The sequence below is a fragment of the Schistocerca serialis genome, chromosome 8, assembly GCF_023864345.2.
Source record: "Schistocerca serialis cubense isolate TAMUIC-IGC-003099 chromosome 8, iqSchSeri2.2, whole genome shotgun sequence".
In the NCBI taxonomy this organism is placed as follows: Eukaryota; Metazoa; Arthropoda; class Insecta; order Orthoptera; family Acrididae; genus Schistocerca; species Schistocerca serialis.
In genome coordinates, this window is record NC_064645.1 from 489525818 (window position 1) to 489537341 (window position 11524).

Here is an 11524-nt window from a genome sequence, read left to right on the forward strand (position 1 = left end):
CCTTTACTTCAGAAAGGCATTTGACGCCGTCTCGCATTGCCACTTAGTGAAACAAATTCGAAGTTTTCGAGTATCGAACCAGAATTACGACTGATTTAAAGACTTTCTTGCAGATAGATCTCAACAAGTAGCTCTTAATGGAACAAAACTAACTGGTGTAATTTCCGTAGTACACCAAGGAAATGTAATAGGACCGTTATTGATTGAGGTAGTAGAGGCCGTCGAAAGCTCTTTAAGGTCGTTCGTGGATGATGCGGTTTGCCCATAATAAATTATCAATACCAGACGATGAGATTATACGGAAAGCTACACTGAAGAGCCAAAGAAACAGGTACACGTGGCTAATATCGTGTAGAGCCCACGCGATTAAGCAGAAGTGCCGCAACACGACGTCGCATGGATTCGACTAATGTCTATAGTAGTGCTGGATGGAACTGACGTCATGAATCCTGCAGGGCTGTCCAAAAATGCGAAACAGTATGAGGGGTTGGAGATCTGAGCAGCACGTTGCGCGGCATCCCAGATATGCTCAAGAAAATGGTTCAAATGGCTCTCAACACTATGGGACTTCAGTTCTGAGGTCATCAGTCCCCTAGAACTTAGAACTACTTAAACCTAACTAGCCTAAGGACATCACACACATCCATGCCCGAGGCAACATTCGAAACTGCGACAGTAGCGGTCGCGCGGTTCCAGACTGTAGCGCCTAGAACCACTCGGCCACAGCTGCTGGCCGCAAGGATTGAGAGATGCTATTTTAAATAGCGTTAAATAGTGCATCAATACTAACAGCTATGCTCAATAATGTTCATGTCTGGGGAGTTTGGTGGCCATTGGAAGCGTTTCAATTCAGAAGAGTGTTCCTGGAGCCACTCTGTAGCAATTCTGGACGTATAAGGTGTCGCATCGTCCTACTGGAATTGCCCAAGTCCGTCTGAATGCACAATGGACACGAATGGATGTAGGTGATCAGGCAGAGTTCTTACGAAAGTGTCACCTGTCAGAGTCGTATGTAGACGTATTAGGGGCCCCATATCACTGCAACTGCACACACCCCCTACCATTACAGAGCCTCCACCAGCTTCAACAATCCCCTGCTGGCATGTAGGGTCCCTGGATTCATGTGGTTGTCTCCATCCGCTAGATACAATTTGAAACGAGATTCGCCCGACCAGGAAACATGTTTCCAGTCATCAACAGTCCAATGTCGGTGTTGACGGAACCCAGGCGAGGCGTAAAGCTTTGTGTCGTGCAGTCACCAAGGGTACACGAGGGACCTTCTGCTTCGAAGGCCCAGATAGTTGATATTTCGTTGAATGGTTCACACGCTGACACTTGTTGATAGTCGAGCATTTATCTGCACCAGTTTGCGTAAAGGTTGCACTTCTGTCACACTGAACGATTCTCTTCAGTCGTCGCTGGTCCCGTTGTTGCAAGATCTCTTTCTGGCGGCAGCGATGTCGGACATTTGATCTTTTACCAAATTCCTGATATTCACACTGGTAAAATGGTCGTACGGGAAAATCCAGACTTCATAGCTCCCTCAGAGATTCTGGGTCCCATTGCTCGTGCATCGACTATAACATCACATTCAAACTCACTTAAATCTTCATAACTTGCCATTGTAGCAGCAGTGACCGATCTAACACCTGCGCACACACTTGTAGTCTTATGCAGGCGTTGCCGAGCGCAGTGCCGTATTCTGCCTGTTTACATATCTCTGTATTTGAATACGCATGCCAATACCAGTTTCTTTGGCGCTTCAGTGTATAAAGCGTGTACAACATGCAGGTGAAACAAACATTAGGCCTGTGATGTTTGTGGGTGTAAACTAACTTTTGCGTCTGAAGCAGATTTACTTCATCTTTATGTAAGATGATGAAACTGCAAAAGATTAATCAGTGAGAATCCTAACTGGACAGCGCAAAGATAGAATCGTTATTTCTCATAAAGTAAATAGTGTGTTATCACATTAACTTGAAAATGTGTTTTTGAACGTAAAGTGTGTGAACAGCGATTGCAAATGTAAGCGCATATAAACACCAAGTAAAACACTATAATATTCTGTTTCTGATCGGTGTGGCGAAGTTTTGTGATTGTGGTTTGGTTATCATATGGGAGGATATACAAATAAGTTAAAATGTTCTTTCGGGTTGGATTCGAACCAGCGACATCACCTCGTAAAATTCAATGGCCTACCACTCTAACAAGAGAGCCCCCGAACAGTTGAGGTGTAGTTGGATAAAACGACAATTTTCATTTCGTTGACTGACGCTATCCTTCTTTGTAACAGTGAAACAGTGAGAGAGCGTATCTCGAAAGTAAGTTAATGTTAACTTCACAGTTGAACATATTTTTAATTAGGTCAGTGAACATGTGCGTCGACGTGGCGGCAATTTGTCAGTACATTGCAAGCACATTTTATGCGTCTTCTCATTCTCTGGTACACTCAAAAACAACTTTTCAGTTGTTTTTATACATGTATTTGCACACTACGGTACTACACAGCATTTCTAACCCATTCTCCGAAATGTAAATTCAAAAACAAGCTATCACAGTGAATTATCATTATGACACTAGGTGTAGCGAACTAGCCAGTGACGTCACAGGTGTCACATAAGTCGAATGGGGCATTTTAGTTGGTTTTCATATTATTTGATTTCCGTTTCTATAGAAGACTACCGAAATTTAAGAGGAAAAAAAGCATGTTAGGAAGACAAAATGACATGATTAATCATTTAAGAGAATTTCAAAAAAACAGTCAAATAACCTTTTTCGGGACACCATGTGTGGTCTTATGCGGTTTGTTTGCAGTGCAACATATGCAGTATCTGTGACTATTCTTATAAAAACAAATTCTAAATCATCCAAGCAATTTCTGAATAAGTGGTAATAACTCTATAAAGCGTTATGATAGCAATTTAAACATTCAGAAAAAAATATCATAATATGTTCTTAGATTTCTGAAAGAAATTTATAAAAAAATCCGAAATGATATCTTGTGGAGAAGTTACAGTATTTGGCTTTTACCAATATTGCGTGGCACTCGGAAGTATACAAAAACGGCCCCAAAGACACCGTCGACATAGGACATCGTTACTATGGTGAACCTTAGCTCTTGTAGGCAGTAAGTAACCCCGTAATTTGGAGACTGCCAACTGTCAAACTTCCGACGGTGGTGATTTCTTGGACTTAGTGTTCTCATGAGTGCAGTTTCGAATCTACGAATTACTTGTAGTTGTTTGCTGGGTTGTGAAATTTAGTAGTTAAACAGATTGAAACAGAGATTCGACCGGTGATTTCGTCAGCTCATTTAGTACCTGTTGAAGAAGAAATAATTCTGAGCTCCCCATTTAATGCGCACGGATCCTTGACTAATTTTGCGACACCTTGAGCATGTGTCTTCTCATCAGTTCGCGTAGAATATTTATGTTGGAAAACTGCTGGCCAATCTTCCCCTGCAACATATTTCCCTGCTATCAATGTCAGTTGATGACATTCGTTACGTAAGACCATTGTTAACTATATGAGGGAATAAGTTATTAAAGTGAAGGTACATAATGTGTTAACAATTATTATGAATGCTCCCAAAATATCTACCACGTGAAGAACACTATTAATTAATAAATACTGACTTATACTGCTAAGGACATTGGTTGTTTCATTACCATCCATTTTGTTAGAGAGTACCTGACCTACAGAAAAGGGTGTAGTGAAATTTGCTAGAACACAATGTCAGTGGTGAGTGGGAGGAGGTGCGTACTTCATTTACTTCCGGACCGTCCGCTATTTCAGTGGCCATGCGATGGTGGACGACAACGCCTCTCATGTTCACGCGCGACACCCATCTCTTCCATGTTAGCACATCGTCATTGTGAGAGAGGGAATAATCAGGAGTCCGATTCTATATATGCACAGTAACATGCGCCCTGTGGATGAGCTGTAATTCTGTGAGAAAAATGCTACTTTCGGATTTAAAATTCCTGTTTTATAAAACTCTGATAGTTTAGCAGGTCAAAGACGAACTGCTAATAACAGGAAACCTTTGTTATGAGTAGATCACGAAAGGCCTATTCGTTCCGCACGTGTGACTGTGTGGTGTGCTGCAGCTGCGGGTAGTGTAATCGGACGTTATGCCTATGAGTAGGAGGACATAACAGTGACACTGAACTCAGAACTTCATGCACACAAACGGAACACATTCTTTCTTCCGAAGTTGCAGAAGCATAATAAACAGAACGACTCATGGCTATTAACAGGATGGAACAACACCGCATACTGCAAATTCATCCAAGGGAGTTGTGAGGAAGTTTATGTCTAGAGGCCACATTAATATTTTTGGTGACGAGTGTAGCTACCAAGATCACCAGCCTGCGAGTTTATCTTGTGTGAGTAGATCAAAAAGAGTGTCTCTGACAAACCCTAAAGCCGCGCGTAGTGGTCGTGCGGTTTGGGGCGTCTCATCATGGACTGCGCGGCCCCTCCCGCCGGAGGTTCGAGTCCTTCCTCGGGCATGGGTGTGTGTGTTGTTCTTAGCATAAGTTAGTTTAAACAGTGTGTAAGTCTAGGGACCGATGACCTAAGCAGTGTTGTCCCTTAGGAATTCACACACATTTGAACAAACTCTGAAGTTTAGTGGAACTGAAAGCTATTGTAAAGAATGTTGGTCAAAGTTATGAGTAACGTCTGGCAGCGAGTTGAAAATTTTATTCGACAGAATGGTCGTTACTTCGACCACATTAACTTTTAGTAAGTGAATAGGTAAGTCAAACACAAGATGTCAATATTTGAAATAACTTTTATGCCCTAAAAAATCAAGATACTACTGCTCATTAAGTGTCCATTTCCTGTACGTCACCTTGAATTGAAGGAATGTTTTAAGGCTAGTAAGCTACTAGAGCAACAACATATTTGTATGGGCGCCAATAATTCCTAAGCCGAGCACTCTAGATCGAAATCCAAATCCAGCTCTTGCTCCGAGAAGCGAGCAGCGTAATTCACGACCTCAGTAGCATGTTAGCCCAGGCGTACAGCCATCAGCAGCTGGGCGGACACGCCGTGCGCAGCTTGGCTATAGCGACAGTAAACAGCCATAAACCGTTCAGATAACACCGCCAGCCGCCACGACGTCCTGTTGTGGGTTCCCGGCACCACTTAGACAGCTTATTACCCTCTGCATATGTTCGTTGTGGATTCCAGGCCTTGCCAGACTAGGCATTTCGTGCACCGACGATTCGCTTTGCAGCGCCATCAGGTCCCTCCGATACTTACAAATGCTGTGACGATTGCGCTTTTGCAAGTATCGGATCATTTCTCTATTTAATTTATTTTAGGGAAGGATGGGGAAGGAAACCATGCTTGCCATTTCAAAGAAACCAGCCAGGTATTTACCTGCAGTGACTTACAGGAATCACGAGAAACTTTAATCGGAATGACCGGACGGAGATTTGAACCGTCGCGCACCAGGAGATAATATCGCCAGAACTGTTCGAGTTCGAACTTATTCCCAGTGTCACCCACCAAGACGTAGGGCGGTTTGGTAATACTGGTAAGAAAGCACGAAAAATGTTTATTTCGTAAACAGGTCACTTCTCGGCATCGTCTCCTTTGTGGAATATACACTTGGACCAGCGATCGTCCAGATTTTTTATCCCATCGGAAAAATGGGGTCTATCGAACGCTGCAAAATACTCGTTGACCAAAACTATCACTTCTTTATTTGATGAAAATTTCTTCAGAGCAACCACAGTTTCAAGTTAGGGAACAGGGGAGAGTCAGTTGGGGATAAGTCTGGTGAACAGGTTGGAAGAGGAACGAATTCGTAGCCCAACTGATGAACGTTTGCCATTGATATCACTGATGCGTGGGATGATGCAGTATCCGGGCAAAGGAGCACTTTTACGTGCCAGCCTTGGTCCATTTTGAACCAACACAAGTTTCAGACGATCCACCAATCACTTTTCCAAGTTATGAGAATTCTTCCTTTGAAATCCCAAAAGACAGTGTTAATCATCTTATCAGCTGGGAATATGATCTTTACCTTCATCTGCGCAGCTGTACCATCCTTTGTCCATTGTTTCGACTGCCGTTTCGATTCTGGTATGTAATGATGGAGTCAGGTTTCGTCAAAAGTCACAGACTGATGCAGAGAGTCTTGTGGATTGCGACTGAACACCGCCAGACCTCGTGTTAAAATGTTGTACAGAATGCTCTTTTGGGCGACTGTGAGCAATCGCGGCACCCACCTCGCACAAAGCGTCTTCATAGCCATTTCTCCTCGCAGATTATTATTCATTCGCTCAGTTGAGATGTCTACAATCTCAGCAGTCTCACGTTTTTTTATGATGAGATCTTGCATTACCATATAACGGATTTTGTCAATGGTTTCCTTTGCAGTGACCTCAACTGGACAATAGAAGAATGCTTCAGCTTCGCTGCTTGTCCGACCACCTTTAAATTCACTGAACTACAGGTAAATGGTCTTCAATGGTGTTGCAGAGTCCACGTGAACTTCAAAGTTAGCATGAAACTCGATATACTCCATTTTCAATCGCAGTCGACACCCTGACCAGTCAAGATTTTGTCAACAATGAGCTGTAGGCTTCACATGGTTAAAATTGTTTATGTGATCTCCGGTATAATCAAGCTTACCAACTATGAAGACCCTACAAAAACATTCCATTCGCTCATGAAAATTTACCAGACTTATCATACTACTCTGTATAAAAACGTGGAGAGATGTACCATACAAATACTAAAAAAAAAATGTTAATCGTCTGCAGCAGCAATCATAGCAATAACTAGGTGTTTCTTATTGTGCACATACAGTGTAGCAAGCACACATAAAATTTGTACGTGTTTTGGGTAAATGCAGTGGGCCGCATCTAGCAGCAACAATAGGTTCAACCCAGTTGGCTGTCGATTCGGAAAAGAAGATGACAGTATAACGTCCACATTGATACCGCGGTCGTTAGAGCCGCAGCACAAGCTCAGATTTTGGAAGGATGAAGAAGGAAGCGATTTAGGCATGGCGAAAAACCTAAATATGAATGAAACTTTATGGTTCCAGAGACCTTTTCAAGTATTAAACATCTATGATGCATATATGCAGTCTGAAGCGACGAATGATGCTTTGTACCAAGGCCAGGATTCGAACCCGGATCTCCCGTTTACTAGGAAGATGCGCTAACTATTACACCTTTCCCAACTGCACGGACTACAGTAGTACGCATTCAGTCTGCGTGTATACGTCACAGATGTTTGAGGCTTGAAAAAGACTCTGGAACCAGATGTTACGTTATGTCAACCAGGGACCAAGAAACGACAGAGAGGCTCCGTCCTCGCCGCAGCCACAGTGGTCCGCAACCCCACGACGACTTCCACAGTCCCTTCACCCCTCCGCCGCCCCACACCGAACCCAGGGTTACTGTGCAGTTCGGCCGCCGGTGGACCCCCCAGGGAACGTCTCACACCAGACGAGTGTGACCCCGATGTTTGCGTGGTAGAGTAATGGTGGTGCACACGTACATGGAGAACTTGTTTGCGCAGCAATCGCCGACATAGTGTAGCCGAAGCGGAATAAGGGGAACAAGTCCGCAATTGCCGAGGCGGATGGAAAACCGCCTAAATACCATCCACAGACTGGCCAGCTTACCGGACCTCGACACAAATCCGCCGGGCGGATTCGTGCCCGGGACCGGCGCTCCTTCCCGCCCAGAAAGCCGTGCGTTAGACCGCACCGTCAACCGGGCGGCTTCCTGGAACCGCATAGTTTCAACTGATCAAAGGACCAAAGCCTAGGTATCAGGCTGGGTTCTCTGTTTAGTTCAATACTGAGGCGCTATTCCAGAGCCTGTGCGATGCTGTTCCAGTTTCGTGGGAATATGAAGTGGACTGAGACGTGAATGGGAATTTAGATTGAGGAGGGAGGAGTACTAGGGGGGCTGCGCAGTTTTGGAAGGCTACTGTGCCAGGGAGGCGTAGTGGTTAACGCATCTGTCTAGTGAGGAGGAGACCCGGGTTTGAATCTCTGTCTTGGAACAAATTTTAATTAGTAACTTTAGTATGCTTATATTAACTCTGGATGGTCGGCTGGTGATTTTAACGGTCATCCAGACGAATGTGAGTCCAGTGTGCTAACTACTGTGCCACCTCGCTCGTTGCATAAATTCGAGGTGTACCTGAACGTCAGACACCTGTATATCATTCTCTAAAGCTTATATGCTACGCCAGAGATAATCAGTTGTTAGGCTGGCTGACAGTTGGGTGGAGGGGGGGGGGGGGGGCACGAGCTGCCAGTCTCTAGAAAACTCATAACCAACGTTTACAATCAGAGTGAGAGTTCTGGAGAACGTGTTCCGTCACGACAACAGTCGATCGTTGTCTTTCTAAAGTAGGTCCATACAACACAGGTGATATTATGTCTTGTGTTATCTTGCTGGAATATGGCGTCCCGGAGCCTTCTTAGATACGCCACAAAGACTGCCCCAATCACATCAGTAATGAAACGCCAACCTAATGGGTGGCTATGCCAACCAGAGGTAATCAAGCTCTTCAAGCTCTGTACCCACTAACATGCCATGCCTTCACACCCAAGTGTTGGGTTCATATAATAATGAGGAATACGGTCTGGGGCAAAGTTCTTAACCTGCCTCCACACATGGTCCCTTTTTCCGTACTCTAGCCGGCCGGATGTGGCCGTGCGGTTCTAGGTGCTACAGTCTGTAGTCGAGCGACCGCTACGGTCGCAGGTTCGACTCCTGCCTCGGGCATGGATGTGTGTGATGTCCTTAGGTTAGTTAGGTTTAATTAGTTCTAAGTTCTAAGCGACTGATGATCTCAGAAGTTAAGTCACATAGTGCTCAGAGCCATTTGAACATTTTGAACCGTACTGTACACAGAACTGGGATTGGTAGCCGAAGACTTGGTGCTAAATGGCGAGTTGTTGCAGGGTACATCTCTATTATATTGTATTATTATTATATTGTATATTGAGCAAGCAGTAAAGGAAACAAAAGAAAAATTCGGAGTAGGTATTAAAATTCATGGAGAAGAAGTAAAAACTTTGAGGTTCGCCGATGACATTGTAATTCTGTCAGAGACAGCAAATGACTTGGAAGAGCAGTTGAACGGAATTGACAGTGTCTTGAAAGGAGGATATAAGATGAACATCAACAAAAGCAAAACGAGGATAATGGAATGTAGTCAAATTAAATCGGGTGATGCTGAGGGGATTAGATTAGGAAATGAGACACTTAAAGTAGTAAAGGAGTTTTGCTATTTAGGGAGTAAAATAACTGATGATGGTCGAAGTAGAGAGGATATAAAATGTAGACTGGCAATGGCAAGGAAATCGTTTCTGAAGAAGAGAAATTTGTTAACATCGAGTATAGATTTAAGTGTCAGGAAGTCGTTTCTGAAAGTATTTGTATGGAGTGTAGCCATGTATGGAAGTGAAACATGGACGATAACCAGTTTGGACAAGAAGAGAATAGAAGCTTTCGAAATGTGGTGCTACAGAAGAATGCTGAAGATAAGGTGGGTAGATCACGTAACTAATGAGGAGGTACTGAATAGGATTGGGGAGAAGAGAAGTTTGTGGCACAACTTCACTAGAAGAAGGGATCGGCTGGTAGGACATGTTTTGAGGCATCAAGGGATCACAAATTTAGCATTGGAGGGCAGCGTGGAGGGTAAAAATCGTAGAGGGAGACCAAGAGATCAATACACTAAGCAGATTCAGAAGGATGTAGGTTGCAGTAGGTACTGGGAGATGAAGAAGCTTGCGCAGGATAGAGTAGCATGGAGAGCTGCATCAAACCAGTCTCAGGACTGAAGACCACAACAACAACAACAACATCTCTATTGGCGCACCTCCGTCTGCCTCTTCGAAGGAAGCTTTAACAACAATCCTCCACGATCCAGAGCTCATCGCACTGTCCGTCGCACTTATCTTGCTACAAACAAGCTCATTTCCTGTCTCAGCTACATGAAATGACTATACAATCTTTCACGGCTGACGAGGAGAACACGGAATGTGCACAGAAAAAAATAATAGAACACATGTCTCGACTTACCTTTAGACACTCGTTTCTAAAGGCTACATTATGTGCAGTGGTTAGTGTGACAGCTTCTTAATATTGCGCCCCGTGTTCGAAACTCGATTATTACTTTTATCTTTGGTTTTTTGTTTAGATACCCATGTCTGCAACAGATTAATGCACGAATGTTTCTCAGGGTATACTGATGTAACGTTGTCCTTATTTGTCTACTACACTGTTTTCATAAAACAAGCGACACTGAATCTGACACTCTTGCTGTCAAATGTTTTTACAATAACAACGAATATCACATAACAACGATTTCCACATTGAATACTGATATTTTGCGAAAAAGAATACAATTGAAAGCTATATTTCAGTTTGTTATCGTTGCTAATCATATCTTCAGTATGTTTCAAAGGTTGAACTGATGTCAGTTCGTGTTAATTTGGTGTGTTACAAACATTCAATTGATTTCAGTTAGTGGTTTACTTCTCTGGAAAGAATGCCACTAGTGAGACTGACGAAGGGCGTGGAGAGCGTTCGGAGGCAAATCGAATAATAGTTTCTCAAAGCTATACATGACGATTCCGAAACAATGGATACAGTCAAGTTCGACTCGCTTATGCACAAAATAATTCGGAACATTGGCAAAAAAAAGAAAAAGAAAAAAACAGATGACCAAACGTGACAGTTGGAACTGAACGTTTGGCGTTCAGACACTATCCAGCAGTCGATTACGCTGCGGATGTACTGCTCAACTCCGGAACGATGAAGTATATTTGTCAACACTGCAACGCTTCGAAGTCTCGATACGATGCGCCAGGATTACGTTGTGCGAGTGGAAAGGTGAAGTTACCAGAATTGATACCGCCAACAGAGACACTTGCATCTTTTTTTTTTCCTGGCTGACAATCTCGATCGAAGCATTTCTTGCAGAATGTACAAAAGAACGACACTTCCTTCATAATTACGTCATTTATGACGAGTATTACAGAAGAACGAAACCTTAACTCAACTTTTAAGCTCGATCCTTTCTGGACTGCTTAAACAAACACTGTCACACAAACAAACATCAATGATTTAGAGAGTTTCGCCAAGGTTCATGAAGTATTGAAGATATAGGTGTGAGGTAATGAGCAAGTCATTGCGCCCTGAAAATATTCTGTTCGGATTTGGCGTGGCCGAGTTGGGGCCTCTCAGCGGGTCTGGCCTGGCAGCAGCCACATGGCGCCAAATGTTATCTTAGCAACCGCGTGATGCTGCACAATGGCCGTCCAGCTGCGTGGCTGGGAATTCCATTGTGACGCTGTGTCGATGAAGGAGACACGCTGGGAGTGCCAAAGATGGCGGGCTTTGTGAAGCCTTAATGGCTGTCATTTCACAGTTTGTATATTAATAGTAGCCAGAAGAATCATGATACCTCAAAAAGAAACATTCACATTACCATTATTTAGACGATGATTATGATGGTGTAATCAGTT